This window comes from Magnolia sinica, chromosome 5 (genome assembly GCF_029962835.1).
Source record: "Magnolia sinica isolate HGM2019 chromosome 5, MsV1, whole genome shotgun sequence".
Taxonomy (NCBI): Eukaryota; Viridiplantae; Streptophyta; class Magnoliopsida; order Magnoliales; family Magnoliaceae; genus Magnolia; species Magnolia sinica.
In genome coordinates this window covers 106,431,186-106,449,049 of record NC_080577.1, presented here as the reverse complement: position 1 = coordinate 106,449,049, position 17,864 = coordinate 106,431,186, and the positions used below count along the sequence as shown (strand labels likewise).

The window sequence follows — 17,864 nt, the reverse complement described above, 5'->3', positions numbered from 1 at the left end:
TTCTAAATATTGAATTCCATGGATGTATAGTCTAATCTCGACTTGTCAACATTAAGATTCACCTCGATATTTAAGGATATCATTGGTAACAACTAAGAGAATTCACGATAACCTAACTTGGCTTACACATTATCTTTTTATTCTTTTAATTTTTGATTTTTTCATTAGAAGTAACGCCAAGAAGAGGGATCAGATCCTCACCTATAGGGAGCAAACCTAAGGTAAAGACTATACACCCAACTTTTTCACATATCATTCATGTGGAATCGAATCCTCACCTATAGGGAGCAAACCTATGGTAAAGACTGTTCGCCCAATCCATTCGATTTCTCAAGTTGGTACCTTTCATGTTTAGTGATTACCAAGTTAATCCTTTAATATCGAACTGAAACCTTAATATGCAAGCGAGATGTGTCCTGCGAATTTATGACTCAATCAATGTTTACAAATTCTAATAATGGATTAATAATTCAAACTTAGCTGTGAAATTTAATAGATAACTGAATCCAAGAGTCATGAAGTACCGACATCACGCATCTTGAAATTCTAAGTGCCCTAGATGGCCTGTCAAAATCACTTCGACTTCATCAGAAATCCTGAAAAATTAAAAATTTTCACAACTTTTGCTCAAGACCAACAAGACCAAGAAAACACTGATTAGGAAACCTAATCTCCCACCCCCAACCAAAAATCTATATTGTCCTCAATGTAAAAGAAATAAGCATGCAATGCACATGGGACAAAATAAGTAAATGAGAAGTGATGGGAAGATAATACCTGAAAGAATCAAGAGGCTTTCCATAGCTATTTACGTAAAAGGGGGTCAGTACAAGAGAGAAACCAACAAAAGTAAAGACAAAATCCTACCTATACCACTTTCGCAGGTGCTCTCGATTGCATTTAGCGTATGCAACAAGCCTTTAAACCCCTAGGTTGCCCTTAGTGGACGAGTTGTAGTCTCGTGAGGGTTTGCAGTAATGTTACCCACAAACATTGAACTAACTAATGATATAAACGAAATGAAATGAAGAGCTGGGCTGCCTCCCAGGAGCGCTAAGTTTACTGTCTTCAGCCAGACAAATAAAGCAACTACCCTAGTCCTAAGAAAACAGGAAACCTACCTATACCTCCATCAGACTAGGAGATCAATCCTGGTAAACAGGATCAGTCAGAGGCATGGACATGTCCTCTGAATCAAATTTCTCGACAAATGGTTTCAATCGATGTCCATTGACTTTAAACTCCTTGCCATTGTCGGGATCTCTTATCTCAACGGCCCCATGCAAAAAAACAGTGACAACAATGTAAGGGCCGGTCCAACGAGATCGAAGCTTATCCGGAAAGAGATGTAATCGAGAATTGTACAAAAGGACCTTCTGACCAGGCGTGAATGATTTTCGTAAAATGTGTTGGTCATGAAATGCTTTCATCTTGTCCTTGTAAATTCTTGAATTATCGTACGCATCATTCCGGATTTCCTCAAGTTCATTCAATTGAAGTTTGCGTAGCGAGCCAGCGTTGTCTAGATTGAAATTAAGATTTTTGATCACCCAGTACGCTTTATGTTCCAGCTCCACAGGCAAGTGACAAGCTTTCCCATAGACAAGTCTAAAGGGAGACATTCCAATAGGGGTTTTAAAAGCAGTACGGTATGCCCATAAGGCATCGGTCAATCGAATTGACCAATCCTTATGATCAGGGTTAACCGTTTTCTCTAAAATGTGTTTGATTTCCCTATTAGAAATCTCGGCTTGCCTACTTGTCTGTGGGTGGTACGGGGTGCTCACCTTATGAGAGATACCGTATTTCTTCATTAAGCTCTTGAACGGTCTATTACAAAAGTGTGAGCCCCCGTCACTAATGATGGCTCGAGGCGTTCCGAATCGAGAAAGGATGTTTTTTTTTAGGAATTTAATGACCGTGCGATGGTCATTCTTTCGACACGGAATCGCTTCGACCCATTTAGTGACATAATCCACGGCGAGCAAAATATACAGATTCCCAAACGATTGGGGGAATGGTCCCATGAAATCGATGCCCCAGCAATTAAATGCTTCAATGATAAGGATGGGATTCAAAGGCATCATATTTCGATGGGACAATGCTCCTAATTTCTGACAACACTCATAAGCTTTGCAAAACTCATGAGTGTCCCTAAACATAGTGGGTCAGTAAAAGCCACACTGCAGAATCTTGGCCGTGGTCTTTTTAGCAGAAAAGTGACCACCACAGGCCTTTGAATGACAGAAGGAGATGACGCTCTGATGCTCATCGTCTGGTACACATCTCCTTAGAATTTGGTCTGGGCAATATTTAAATAAATAAGGATCATCCCAGAAAAAGTTGCGCACCTCGGTGAAAAATTTCTTCTTATCTTGCGCAGTCCACTATGTCGGTATGACACCTGTAGCAAGATAATTAGCAATATCAGCAAACTAAGGTGAATGGAAGGCTCTGAACAGTTGTTCATCAGGGAACATGTCATTGATATGAGTCGTCTCAAGGAACTCAGAGGTATTAAGGCGAGAAAGGTGATCAGCCACTACGTTCTCTACTCCCTTTTTATCTTTAATTTTCAAATCAAATTCTTGGAGTAGAAGGATCCATTGTATCAAACGGGGCTTAGAATCATTCTTCGAAAGAAGATACTTAAGTGCCGCATGATCTGTGTAGATAATGATCTTGAATTCGATCAAGTAGGACCTAAATTTGTCCAAGGCGAACACTACAGCTAAGAGTTCCTTTTCCGTAGTCGAGTAGTTCACCTGGGCAGAATTTAAAGTTCTACTTGCATAATGAATGACATAGGGCCTCTTATCTTTTCTCTGGCCTAGGACTGCCCCAAGAGCATAATCAGAAGCATCGCATATAAGCTTAAAAGGAAGGCTCCAGTCGGGTGGCTGCATGATAGGTGCAGTGGTTAACGTGCCCTTAAGCTTGGTGAAAGCTTCCTGGCATTGCTCAGTCCACTCGTACGGAGCATTCTTTTGAAGAAGATTACATAAAGGACGAGAGAGGAGACTAAAGTCCTTTATGAATCGCCTGTAAAATCCTGCGTGTCCTAAGAAGGATCGCACGTCTCTGATGTTCTTGGGTGGAGGTAGGTTAGAGATAAGATCGATTTTTGCCTTATCTACCTCGATTCCTTTGGACGAGATGATATGCCCAAGGACAATTCCCTTCTGAACCATGAAATGACACTTCTCCCAATTAAGTACCAAGTTCTTTTCTTCATATCTTTTCAGCACACATTTAAGACTTTCCAAGCACTTGCTGAAAGATGGACCGTAAACAGAGAAATCGTCCATGAAGACCTCTAGATATTGCCCTACCATATCAGAAAAGATACTAAGCATACATCGCTGAAAGGTGGCAGGGGCATTACATAGTCCGAATGACATCCTTCGATAGGCAAAGGTGCCGTAGGGACATGTAAATGTGGTCTTTTCTTAGTCTTCAGGGGCTATCTCTATCTGGTTGTAGCTCGAATACCCGTCAAGAAAACTGTAATAGGAATGACCAGCTAACCTTTCCAGGATCTGATCAATGAATGGTAAAGGAAAGTGGTCTTTCCTCGTGACGGTATTCAACTTCCTATAGTCAATGCACATTCTCCAACCAGTAGTGACTCTAGTTGGCACGAGTTCATTATTAGCATTGGCTACGATGGTGATTTCGGACTTCTTAGGGACCACTTGAGTTGGACTCACCCATTGACTATCAGATATAGGGTATATAATACCCACGTCCAATAGTTTAAGAACCTCGGCTTTAACCACTTCCTTCATGTTTGGATTTAGTCTACATTGTGGTTGCCGAGCGGTTTTTGCATTATCCTCAAGATATATGCGGTGAGTACAAATCGAGGGATCAATTCCCTTGAGGTCCGCTATCGTTCATCCCAGGGCTCCTTTATGCTCAATGAGAGTAGATATGAGCATACTCTCCTGTTCTTTCTCCAGGTGGGCAGAGATCACCACCGGGTATGTCTCATATTGACCTAAATAAGCATATTTCAAATCAGAGGGCAAATGTTTTAGGTCAAGCTTCGGCGGCTTGAGGTTAGACGGTAGAGGCACTACATCGGTTTGTGACAATTCTTCAAATTGTAGCCTCCACCGGTTAACTTCAAGTACCGGTGCAGTATCAAGCAAGGTATATGTCTCCCTAATCATGTCATCATCAAAATCATGGGAGTGGGCCAGGCACGTCTCCAGATGGTCGGAGGATAAGGTCAGCGGTGTCGTATCTTCCACGAAAGAGTCAATCATGTTAATATCGTGGAAATCGTCATCATCCTCTGAGTTGCTGCCGTTATTGAAAAAAATGTTTGATTTTAATGTCAAATTTCTAAAAGATATAGTCATGACACCATTCCTGCAATTGATAATTGCATTTGACGTGGCAAGGAATGGGCGACCAAGAATGACGGGAATCTGAGTGCTCATGTTATTGATGGGTTCGGTGTCCAGGATGATAAAATCTACAGGGTAGTAAAATCTATCGACCTGGACTAACACATCCTTAATTATCCCTCTTGGTACACGAACAGAGCGATCAGCAAGTTGTAGTGTGGTTAGGGTGAGTTTTAATTCACCCAAATCTAACTGTTTGTATACCGAGTAGGGAATCAGATTGACGCTCGCTCCTAAGTCAAGAAGTGCGTGATCAATTCGGTGGTTCCCGATTACACATGATATGGTTGGGCTACCGGGATCCTTGAATTTCTGCGGCACGTCTTGCTTCAGGATGGCACTCACTTTCTCAGTCAAGAAGATTTTCTTTTGAATAATTTTCCGTCTTTTGGTCGTGTATAAGTCTTTCAGGAATTTAGCATATGAAGGTATCTATTTAACGACATCAAGTAGAGGAATGTTGACTTTCACTTGTTTCAACACCTCTAGGATATCCTGAGAGTTAGAGAGAGGTTTTGGTGAAACCAACCGTTGGGGGAATGGAGCAACTGACTTCTCTAGAAGTTCCGGTTCTACTTTTTGTGGGGCATCACTGGATCCATCATTGTTGTCCTCTTCTGGTTCTTGAGGCTTTTCGGGCCTAACCGGAAGAGTTTTATCAATGATCTTCCCACTCCTAAGAGTGGTGATGGATTTAGCATGCCCCATCTGATTTGAAGAGCTGGGATCATTAATCTCGTACTGCGGTTTAGGATTGGGGAGAGGTTGTGCAGGAAGCATCCCCTTTTCTATAACCGTCATACGAGAATCTATCTTTTGCATAAAATCTGTAATTCCCCGCATTGCCTGAGCTAGCTCTTGTATGGGATTTTGAACCGGTTCCTCTTGAGGTTTCACTTGATTTGGATTTTGATTGAAGAAACCTGGAGGGGTAGCCGTTTGTCCATTCCTCCAACTAAAGTTTGGATGATTTTTCCAGACAGGATTGTATGTATTGGAGTTAAGTCCAGTAAAAGGTCTTTGATAGTTATTTACGGCATTGGCTTGTTCATTCAACACTCCTCGAAAGGCAGGTATTGTTGGATAGTTTTCAGTTGTGTGAATGTTGCAATCACAGATGTCGCAAACAATTTCATTGACCTTATCCTTCTTTCCTTCCATGGCCTCAACTTTCCTTATGAGTGTAGTCACTTTACACTTGAGATCATCCTCTTCTTTCAAGAGATATAATCCACCTTTCTCCTTTAATTGAGTCGGCCTAGACGTGGTGTTCGCCATTGGGTAATAGTCCCATGATTGTGTTTTTCCAGCGAGACTATCGAGGTAACCCCATACCTCGTCAACATCTTTGTTGATGAACTCTCCATTACACATTGTCTCGACCATTTGGCGCATGGAAGATGTCAGTCCATCATAAAAAAAATTTGTAATGCGCCACGTTTCAAATCCGTGTTGTGGGCATGAACTGACCAAATCTTTGAACCTTTCCCAACATTGGAAGAATGTTTCATCTTCCTTTTGGGCAAAGTTCATGATTGCTTTTCTGAGGGTAATCGTTTTATGATGTGGGAAGAATTTTTTTATGAATTCCCTCTGCATGTCGTTCCATGTGCCAATGGATCTAGGACGCAGTGAATGTAACCACGTCTTAGCTTTCTCTTTTAAGGAAAAAGGAAAGAGTTTCAGCCTAATTGTATCCTCAGATACATTAGGAAAACATAAAGTAGCCATAATCTCATCGAACTCTTTCAAATGTAAATATGGACTTTCTGATTCAAGTCCATGGAATTTGGAAAGGAGTTGGATAACTCCTGGCTTAATGTCCATTTGTCCTGTGTTTTCAGGAAAAATCATGCATGAGGGCGTACTCACTCCCGCCGGTTGTAGATAATCTCGTAAAGTACGAGGCGGGGGTACCTGTTGCACCTCATTCTCATCTTGGGTATCCTCCACCCTTGGTGGAAGTAGAGGAGGTTGGTCTTCAGCTATAACTTCAGTTAACTCAGGGAATTTCGAGCGGTGTCTAGTCCTGCGATGGATAGTCAACCCCTCAACCAATCCTCTTTCAGTCAAGAGACGTCGAGTGTCGTCACGGGCCCACTTGGGCATGAAACACTCGCAGCCCTCAATCAAATTCAAAGTCTAATCCTAAGAAAGGAAAAGAAAATCTAAAATGAGAGAGAGGGAGAGTTGGAAAGGAATTACCAAATTGAAGCCCCTAAGTTAAGGACCTGCAAAATAAAAACAAAATAAGTTAGATTTAAAAAAAAAAGAAAGAGGAACAATCCTTTTAAAAGAAAGGTACAGTAAACTGATTTCTAAAAGAAAGTGGAAACTTCTAAAATAAATTAGGAAAGACCTAAACTAGAAAGTAGAATACTAAAAGAGAACTGAAAAAAATAAAAAGTAGGGAAGGAACTTACCGAATTAGAAATTTCTATTTTAAAGGCCTACAAAATAGGAAGGTTAGTTTCTAAACAAAAATTCTAAAAATAAATGAGGAACCAAAATTAGATTCTAAAGGAGTTAAAATTAGAAAGTTACCAAAAATCAAATTAGAAAGTATATTCCTAAAAAAGGAAAATAACTAACCTAGTTCTAAAAACAAAATAGGAAAATTTCTAAAAATAAACTATTTCCTACAAACAGAGAAATACTAGAGTTAGAAAATTTCTAAGATTTAAACCTTAATTCTAAAAAAGTAGAGAATTTATGAAGGAATTACCAATTTAAGAGCTTATGTCAGGATCCTACAAAACAGGAAAACAGGTTAAGTTCTAAAAATAGAATAAAATAAAAGAAAAACTTTTATCCTAAAGTAAGTAAAATCTTAATCCTAACCTAATTCTCAAATTAATTAATTTTAGAAAAATTGTAACCATCAGTCCCTGGCAACGGCGCCAAAAACTTGTTCACTCCCCAAGTATACGGTTGTGATGTAGTAATAAACTCGGTAAGACCGAGGTCGAATCCACAGGGACTGAAACTTGTACGTTTCCTGAAACTAGGTAGAAATAGAACTAGACTAAGATATGATCTAAACCAAATAGAATTTAAGAAATAATTGTGGAATAATTATCTAAAACTTTAAGGAATTCAGAGGAAGGAGACTAGGGATTCAGAGGATCCACTTGTAGAGATCAGGGAGATCTTATGCCTGCATCAAGGATTATGGAATTCAAACTGAACTTACTTGATTTGGTTTTCAAGAGATGAAAGGTATATGAATTAGAATGGATTCCATCATCTAACCATGCCCAGGAGACAAAGCAAACAACAGGATTAAACTAATTACCAACCAATCAACAATGTATGAAGATCAGGAAGGGTACTGTCATCCTACCATGCCCATGGAACAATGATGAACAACATGGCTTCCTGACTTCATAAACATAAAAAGGGGAAGAAATATTCAAAGCCATTGCGAACCCATTGTAATTTCAGTCACAACAGACCATTAAAGACTAAGAAAAATATTCCTTGAATAATCAAAACACAATCAAGTTTAATTCACAATGAAATAATTAAATAAAGTCTCCCATCTCAATACAAGCTTCACCTCTTAGCCCTAGCTAAGAGGTTTAACCACACATGAATGGGCTAAATTCCAATTAAAAAGAAGAAGAAGAAGAAGAAGAAGAGGAAGAAGGAGAACCGGGTCAGCTCCCACGTCCAGCAGCCCTGCTCCAGCGCTCCCTGTCTTCTTTCAATCCTCCAAAACGAGCACCTCCACACGCTGCCTCCAGCCACGTCCAGCCTTCCTTGATATCTCCCCTGACCGTCCTGCTCACCTCTCCTTTATACATCCAGGGGCGGAGGGGAGCTGGAGTCCGTAGACGAGCCAGCTGCGGAAACTCCCTTTACGCACAGCAGAGACGTTTCGCAGCCGAGAAAACAACAAGGTTGTTGTTTTGTTTGCACATGCAACCATGCACGTAGGGCCAAACGGCGACCTTGGCGAGGGTCTCGTCCAGCGTGGGCTCCACATGGATGGTTCAGATCGTTCATCCGATCAAGGATGATGGGCCACAGCTGTCTGGAATTTCCGAATTTCCCGGACTGCTTAAACAGATTGCGCAACGTACTTGCGCTGTTCGGATGGTGGAGCCCACATCGCTTATACTTTGATAAATCCACTCCGTCTATTGAATGCTTGCTGAAAAAACACTGGGAATGGATGGTTTTGGCTGTCTCTTGGTGCAGCCCGTCTGATCTACCTCGCCGCCGTTCGTCCGATGTTTAAACAATCCAAACTGATCTCAAACTGTCTTTTGAAATTTTTCCACCTAGGTGATGGTTACAGGCCTCTTTGGAATCCACTAGACGGTCCAGATTGAACCGATCACCTCAGAGGGTGGCCCACAACGATCCACCGCAGGCTCTGTTGCGAAACAGAGCCTGCGCGTTTGAGCGCGGTGATGGTCGGTGGACCCCACAGTGATGTATTTTGAGAAATCCATTCCGTCCACTAGGTTCAGGACGAAAAACCCTCCGGAAATGAGTATTTTTTGGAGAAAATCGGTGTGGTCCACAAGCTTGCTTACTCCGCCGTCCATCTGAGTTTAACAGGTAGGATGTTGCAAAATCTTGCATGGTCTCGAAATATCATGTAGGTAAGGGTCGTGGCCACCCCCTGAAGTACTTGGACGGTTTGGATCATCAACATGAATAATGGGTGGGGCCCACAAGCCAAAAACGGACGGACAACGGTTATGCGCTGTCTCTGTGTAGGAGATGAATCGGGTCAGCGCCTGCTGACCGGTCCAGCTCTTCCGGTGCACAGCGAGTGTGCGTGCGCTGGATGCGCACGCCACTCAAGGTGGGGTCTACTTGGATGTATATGCGAGATTTGTTCCGTTCATCTCTTTTCTCATATCCTTTTAATCGTGGAGAGCGAAGTTGAGGCACATCCAGATAGCAAGTGGGCCCCAAATCACGGTTTTAGTGGCTAAAGTGTCTATTGAGCCACTTCCACAGGGATCCGGGAGCTGAGATTCGACGTGTACGGTTCGTTTATGGTCCTCAGGCCATGTATGAAGTTTTGAGTTGAAAGAATGGAGGGAAGCCTGTGATCTTGCTTTCTGGACGTCTTCCAAGCCGCTTGAGTTTCAGTTTCTCGATTTTCGCAGATCCCTGGCGTGTAATTTCGTCGATCTTGGTCCCTTGGAGTCCTTCCCTTGCCTTGATGCATTCTGAATGTTAAATCCATGCTCTCAGTACCTTTTCCCAGTCCAGGCTCGTGAATACGCCCTGCATCACAAACATGATTAAAATGGGCTTATTAAACGGTACCATGTTCATAAATCCAGGCAATAACTGGGTCTGATATGCAATATTTGACCCTCAACAATCCGAGTCAATTCAAGTTGAGATTCAACCGAGTCAAGTGTTGAAAATTTTTCCAACTCTAAAAACTAGCTCAACTTAGTCCGAATCCAATTTGGAGTAGAGGCGAGTCAAGTTGAGCAAGCTAACCGAGCTAACTTGACTGGTGTACGGCTCTAATTGCAGTAGCCTTATTATAATTATTATATCAAATATCACTAAGCTAAGGTGAGATGTTAAATTAATTTATTTAATGCATTCCAATTGCACATCCAAATACAAGTTTTGAATTCCAATATACTTTAATTACTGGCATCCAAACACAACTGAGGATTTTAATTCTCAACGATGCCATTTACCTGTGATTTGGATGGTCTAGATCAAGTCACATGTATGTCCTTTGTAAAGTGGCCTCATGCAAGTGCATGGATCTTCATGCTTTCCCGAAGCATCGATGTATTCGCCCTTCTCTGTTAGGTATAAGCATGATGAACGGCCATCTTATTATCCAAGATAAATGAAGGCACATGCAAGATCCAGACCTTTCGTCTGTTAGGCTCTATGGTGGATGTGACATGCCCCAAAAATCTTATCATTGGATGGTCCTAATCAATGCCGGTAGATTCTCTAGGAACTGGACGGTTAGGAAAATGTCCAACTGATGGTTGATGTTCAATGGGATAAAAACGCTCAGATCATGGATATGATCATCTGACTTGTCAGTTTTGTCATGTGGCCTATTAACAGCAGCCCACAGTAGATGAACAGTCCAGATCTTATACATGAGTCACACGTGTACGGAGAATGAATGCTTGATTATTAGCTTCGATATCAGTCCCATCAAAACTTGCGTGTTTTGAAATATATGCCTAACTTCCCTCCCATGGTACTTGGACGGTCATTATGCTTGCACCGACTCTCAGTACGCATAATGTACAATACAACCGTTTTCATAAAGGTAAAATCTTTGATACTCCGTAGAGGGTGATGGCTGATACACATGTACTAAAGTAATGAAATTTACCGTCCAAATGGTGAGCCCCACTTTACATGGACTATAAATCGAATGTTACATTTATTTAATTACTTAACAGTTATTGGACGGTTGGGATGAAAAGTATCCAACTGTCTGAATTCACCAAACAAGTGACCACGAATCTGATTTTTGTAGAATGACCAGTCTGCAATGGGTCCTACAATTTGGATAGTTTGAGTTAATGAATGCCACTTGTACAATTTCTAAATGCCGGCGTATTAGGGGTGCACATTTAACCGTTGGAACCATGTAATCGGACTGGAACCGTTGAATCGGTCCGGTTTGGTCCGGTTCTACGGTGCTAACGGTCCGGTTCCGGTTTAGGGTCCTGTAGAACCACTACCAGAAAACAGGGAAAAGGCTACGGATAAAAACCGTAGCTAAAAGTCTACGGCTACGGTTAAAATCCGTAGCACGACCGTAGCCATTGGTGCCGTAGCCATAGGTCTAAAAGCTATGGCTATGGCTATAAACCGTAGCTATATAGATAATAGATACAGATTAAAGCCGTAGCCGTTACTTCTATAGTGGTCAAGGATTTACGACTATGGCTTATATCTGTAGCCAAAAGTTGGGCAACAACCGTAGCAATAGGCTGAAATTAGCAATAGCTACAGTTTTCGGATACAATGCTACGGTTAATAGCCGTAGCTAATGAATGTATAGATACGGATTAAATCCGTAGCAATATTATTCGTAGTTTAAAATTACATACAGCTACGGAGTTTATCTGTAGCGAAAAGTAGAATGAGAACCGTAGCAAAAAGCTAATTTTAGCAAGAGCTACGGTTTCAACAAAGGGCTACGGTGGATAGCCGTAGCTAATGCTTGTTGTTAATAGAAAATTTAATTAGTAATGGCAACTCTTACCATTGTAGTACACCCTGATAAATCATTCATTCATTCAATCAAACACAATCATTCATTTTCATTCACAAAAGTACAATGCCAACATAATAATAGTTATATGTCTATTTAAAGTTCTCATTAACAACAAGATCCAATCGGCATCGATAGTAAATACTCATAATCACTTGCTCTTACAACTATTCCCACCTCCGGTGTCTCTTCATTTTCTTCTGTTTCCATTGCCTCGCTGGTATCAATGCCTTTGGTTTTAAGGAACGGTGTGAAACCCTTCTGCTGCAACTCGAGGACCAGATCTGCTCTCTTCCTGTTACTTACAATAATCTCTCCTTCTACCACCCCAATGATGAATCTGACTTTGTTAGACAATCTCAATAGCTCTTCCTTCTCAAGATTATCCAACATTACTTTCTGCATGAAAGTAGCAAGTCAATACTACCATCTTCTCAATTACCAAAAAGAAAAAATGGGGGGCCTAAATCAAAGCTCACCTTTCTCTTTATATAGAACTCAAGTCTTAAATGAAAGAATTCTTCAAGAACTGCAAGAAAATAAGGCACGGTGATGAGAAAGCATATATAGATTTAAGAAATTCATAGCAAGTACATAGAATAAGCAAGCTTACTTTGTTCGGGACTGTCATATTTCTTGATGACACCCCTCACGTCGAATGAGCATATCAATGATCTTACCGAGACTGAACATGATGAGCATATCAATGATCTTACCGAGACTGAACATGATGAGCATATCAATGATCTTACCGAGACCGAACATGGCCATCCCAAGACCTGCTTCGACAAGATTGTGACAAAATTTTTCATGATTTGAGGCTTCTTAACACCCCATCTATGGTAAGAAAGATGTTAGAAGAAAATCAGATTCACATGGAAAGAGCAACACATCTAAAATTCAAATCTCTATCTGAAAAAAAGAAAACTATAATTCCAAATACCCACTTTCAGTTCATGAAGAAAGACTAAAGATCACATTGAAATCCATTGCTCTCCCCGAGGACCTGAAATTCCAAACTCCCAACCTCAAATTCAAGAAAAAAAGAACAAAAGAACAAAGATAAATTCAAATATCTCTCTGAAAATCTATAAAACCCTTCACCAACTGTTCTATACAACAGCAACTGTTCAACTAAACCCTTCATACCCCAACAACTGTTCCACACACTTTAAAAATCTGCTACCATTGTTCTGTACAGCAACAGCATTAAGATATATTTAAACAACAACGGTGAGTGAAGGGCCAGTGAATAATCATACATTTTGACCTGTGTTTGGACAGAGATGCTAAAAAAGATTATTTTCTGTTGATCTGAAGAGGCTAGTGAATAATCAGATATGATGCATCATGTGTTCATGAATCTGTAGCTCCACCATTTTGCAATCTTGGATTAGCATGCATAGATGATGCCTGCAACCTTCTCAATTCCTAAGAAAGTTGGTGGGAGATGAGCTAGCCAGAATGGGCTTGAAGGACCTGTGAAATATTCATGTGCATAATAGTTCTCTATGACGCTATGTATAGGTAATAGAAAAAGAAATTTTGGAAGTAAAAACCTTCAAAAGAGTAAAACTTGTCTCTAGATAAAGATTCATGATAGAGCTGGAATGTTGGAAAGGATTAGTAGATGCATCATTTGTTGCTGCAGAAGGTATTTCTTTTAAGAACTTGAGGCAATCCTGGGAAAAAAAGAAAGAAAGACGTCCATGAGTGGACTCTTAAACATTTTCATGTTCAAGAAGCTTTAAGAGAACAAAATGCAGCATATATTGAGGACAAGTTCATTCATACAATGGCAATGAAATAAAGCATGTGAATCACCTTGAAAAAAGTATCCTTGTATGTGCACAGAAGTTTTGAATCAAGCTTATATTTTTGTTTAAATGGACCACACCACATGAAACAGATAAAATGTTCTACGGTTGAAAATTTCTTGGGGGGCACAAAAGTTTTGAATCAAGCTTATATTTTTATTTAAATGGACCACACCACATGAAACAGATAAAATGTACTACGGTTGAAAATTTCTTAGGGGGCACAGAAGTTTTGGATCAAGCTTATATTCTTGTTTTCCATTCATCCATGTCTGTATGATCTTATGAACAGGTTGGATGACAAATAAACATCACTGTGGTCTAGCAATCCAATTTCCTTAAAATGTCATGTCCACATTCAATTGGAAAAGTCAAACTGCATGTGCAAGATTTTCCAGAGGTGAACTTTGGGAACAAATTCATGATGGTGCGACCAGTGAATGGTCAGGTCACAGAAATGTGAAGGCCAACGGCACCATTGCTAGCAAAACCAAAAACACCTTTTTGTTCGGCCAAACATCATCTCTATCCTTGTAAATTCATCAGAAATTGGGTCAAGTAAAAAGAATTGATGTATTTTTTAAACAGTTAAGATTTATCCTTCAAACTTCATCAGGTTTGAGAAATCAAGTTCTATTTTCAACTATTCTCATCCGAGGAAAACATCAAGATTCATGCATTCCGTGTGAAAGCTGACTCCAAATGGCTGGGACAAGGCTACTACTATGATGACAACATGCCTTTACAGTGTATCCTTCTCTTCTGATCGATAAGCTAAAGCAGAAACATTTCAATGCAATATCACAATGTCGCAGAGTCAGATCCATTTATCTGCTGCTACTGGGGCCAACTAAGAGTCTGCACCAAGACAGTGACAAGAAAGGAATGCTAATAATAGTTCATTTATGACCAGAAGACGCTTGTTTTTTGTCCAGTTATGATAGAATTTCATTGTTAGGAAATGAATGAATGACCAGCCAAGTTTTCAAAGAAATCAAAGTTAGATTATGCTGCATTTGGACTAAAATACCCAAGAAAAATTTATCAACAGATAGCTAATCCCATGATATACTACATAAGAAAAGCGTTCAAGAAACGAGGGAATGGAGACTTACTGCAATACATCGACAACACGACCACGGTCCATTAAGAACTCCCGTAGCTGCAACAGAGCATCAAGACGATCAGACAATGCTATAAATTATATTAGTCTTTGTTGCTCGTAGCTGTCACCTTTATCATTACCTTCGCATTCTCCTCTGCTTCCTGCTGAAGTTTCTTTGACTCTTGGACCACCCTTTCCATGATGAGTTCTTATTCAGCAAAAGAAAAAAGAAAAAGATTCCTCCTTTTCACGCTTCTCCTGTTCAGCCGCTACCCTTTCTGCCTCTGCAGCAGCCAGTTGGGCTTGGAGATCTCGGCACATCTGGTATAAAATGCAAGATAAGGTTAGAGAAGAGGTGAGGTCTGAAAATATTAATATCTTTCTATCAAAACAGTGGGTGGCATTTGAAACAATTGATACTATCAAACATAATAATTGCTAAAATTAAATATATTATTTAAAACATTTGGCTGAAAGCATTTGGCTGAAAACCAATCCAACAAACGTCCTTGGTTTTGCTGCAAATATATATAAGCCATCATTAGTGACAAGTTCTCAATCAGGTAGCTACACATTCCATAGAATTTCAAGTTTAAAGGCTATGACAGATTACAAACACTGATGAAGAGATTGGTGCCATGTCTTTTTCTTTTCTTTTCTTTTTTGTTTTTTGCCATTTTTGGTTTCATGAAAAACAGAACCCAGATTCAGATAGCAATGAACTGAACACAACATTATTCATGCAGTGCTCATACCAGGATCATGATATGATGATACCAATGCCAATCACTATTCAAATTCACTGTTCAAGCTAGATTAATGTTCAAATTCACTGTGCAAAACCTCAGAATTTGATGGCGTGTTTGCAAGGTCCGTGTCAAAGAATTCGATGACAGGCATGCATCCATTTTAAACCAATGCTTTGGAAATAAATAACCTACAATAGGTGGTTGTTTGATTAATTCAAACTAGGAGGAATTTACCAAGGCCTCTAATTGAATGCACAAATAACCTCCCTAACTGCTGCTGCTGCTGCCACCATCAAAGTCCCAAACAAGAACAGCTTGCATATCAGTGAGCTTCACATCAAGTCATCATAATTTGGAAACATTGAAACTGTTTAAATCAAATTCATTCATGGTTGAAAAGAGACGTCTACTTCTCACAAACTTTCCTAGGAGCCTTCTGTATGTATATCACAAACCTGACCTTTGGAGAGCATGTGGAGGCATGGACAGCTTATAGAGCACCATCACTTTTCACCCTTGCTTGGTGGCTTATCTTCATCTTTCTTTTGCTCTGTTTGACCTTGGAGAGATGCCAAAAAATCCTTAACTGAAGGATCATTAGGGTTAACTTCAGGAAGCGAAGCAAGAATAGATGACAAGAAAGATTGGTCTCCAAGCACCTTGCTCATGTCATTCTGGCTCTGACATATCTGTATCTCCCACAAACACATCACCAGATTGACTAGATATAGGATCATCCATTGACATTGCTAGGGCTTGCTCAAGCAAGGCAGTCTCATCCTCTGTGAGATCAGCTCTTTTAACACCCTGCCAATACAATTCATATAAGAATTCAATCGATTTCTATGTTAAGAAAACAAAAAAAAAATCCTGACGATATGCCTGACCATATTCTTCCACAGAACATGTGACTTGAATGAATCTTTTGACAATGAAGGCTACAGAAGATCAGCTACCAGAGCTTAAAATCTGTGTAATTTCTGGAAGCTGCAACCTTATCAGAATAAGCATTTTCCAAGCCAACAACAAATGGTGACCAAGCCTGAAAACAAAAAGCAGAACATAAGTGTAGTCAATCCACAGAACAAAAGTACTTTTGGATCAAGCTGATATTTGTGTTTTGCGTGAGATATAATGGGTATAAGCTACATCAATATAATTAGTTTCACAACGCATAACATCAACTTGAAAGTAAATCATAAGTACAAAACAGTAGTTTTCCAAGAAGTTATGGACACCGAAATTTCGGCAGTCTAAAATGGTTGTATATTCTCCATTGTACAACTTAACAGTCCACCATGTACAGCTTTCAATTTCCGTACTAAAAAAAAAAAAACTGTACAAGTATGAAGCATGCTAACCTATGTGTGATTTGGAGATGATTAGATTGTCATATCACCTCCCAATTCATCAATGACCATATCTACTCTAGTCATAAAATCTGGTAAGAATTGAACAGAAGTAGCATCATAAAAAGGAGTAAGAACAGACTACTGACCAATAAGAAGAATATTGGGTCGTTCGTCTAATCCATGTTTAACTCTTGATCCATAACAATTGGACTAACTAAATGAAGAGTCTAGATCTCACTGAAGACTAATTACAACATAGGAGGACAGTGACTTCCATACTACTTACTGGGTGTTGATTAATGAAGCCCATATATATATTATGGGGAAGAGCTCGTTTTTTTGTTCTTTTTTTTTTTTTTTTTTGTTTTTATTTTTTAAATTTTAGAAGCAAATAGGGTGGAAGAACATTAAAAAGCCCACACACGAGCACAATCAGCTCATGTTCACACCAGAACATGTGACAGCATGGCACATATGTATGAGCCAATCCATCCAATAGAAGGATCCCACCATCTTGATGCCCTGTACAAAGAATCAGGTCGATCTAGGCACAACCTTCAGATTAGAAGCAGAGAACTAGTAATGAAAGAAATTCACATACCATGAAAAGAAGAATCGGATATGCATCTCTGCAACCAAAAAAGTTCAAAATTTTAAAACTACACAAATAGAGAGAAGGTCATACTAAAGAAACTAGTAAATATAGTTTGCATATCTTACCATTGTTCTCATGTTCAGTCAAACGGCCAGTCAATAGTTCAATGAAGCTAGGAGGCAAAGCTGAGAAAATTTCCAAAGTTGTTGTCAAGTAATGGCTGCTGAGAACACTCAAGCTGCTCACTGTCAACTCTCGAAACAGGCATCTTGGCATGATAACTAACATCATGTTTAACAAAGCTCGACTCCTAATTAGTTCTGCAAGACTAAAGAATTTGTATGACTAATGCTCTTTCTTTTTACGTTTTACAGAAACTCAAATTAATCAGCCAAATGGAGTATAAAGATCGTACCTGAGATGCATCAAATCCTTTGAAAAATTTCTGCACATGGATATTTTACCCTCTCCTGCTCCTACATCCAAGTAATGAGTTACATGCGTAGAAACCACTGCAAGGCATGGAATGAATAAGTTCCTGAATTGAAGTAGGGGAAAAAAGGATCACAGCTGCGAAAGGAAAAAATAGGA

At 39.8% G+C, this 17,864-nt stretch overlaps 1 long non-coding RNA gene and 1 other non-coding gene across 2 annotated transcripts; one reads left to right on the top strand and one right to left on the bottom strand.

The window, feature by feature from the left end:
* Positions 1-5,859: 5,859 nt before the first annotated feature.
* On the top strand, positions 5,860-5,966 carry LOC131247448 (small nucleolar RNA R71). Its single transcript, XR_009171745.1, has one exon. It is a non-coding gene; the product is annotated as a small nucleolar RNA R71 (small nucleolar RNA).
* Positions 5,967-13,282: 7,316 nt separating this feature from the next.
* Positions 13,283-14,851, bottom strand: LOC131247425 (uncharacterized). The gene is made up of 3 exons (XR_009171728.1): positions 14,706-14,851; positions 14,588-14,634; positions 13,283-13,337 (listed from the first exon to the last, which is right to left on the bottom strand). It is a non-coding gene; the product is annotated as an uncharacterized LOC131247425 (long non-coding RNA).
* Between the last annotated feature and the right edge of the window lie 3,013 nt (positions 14,852-17,864).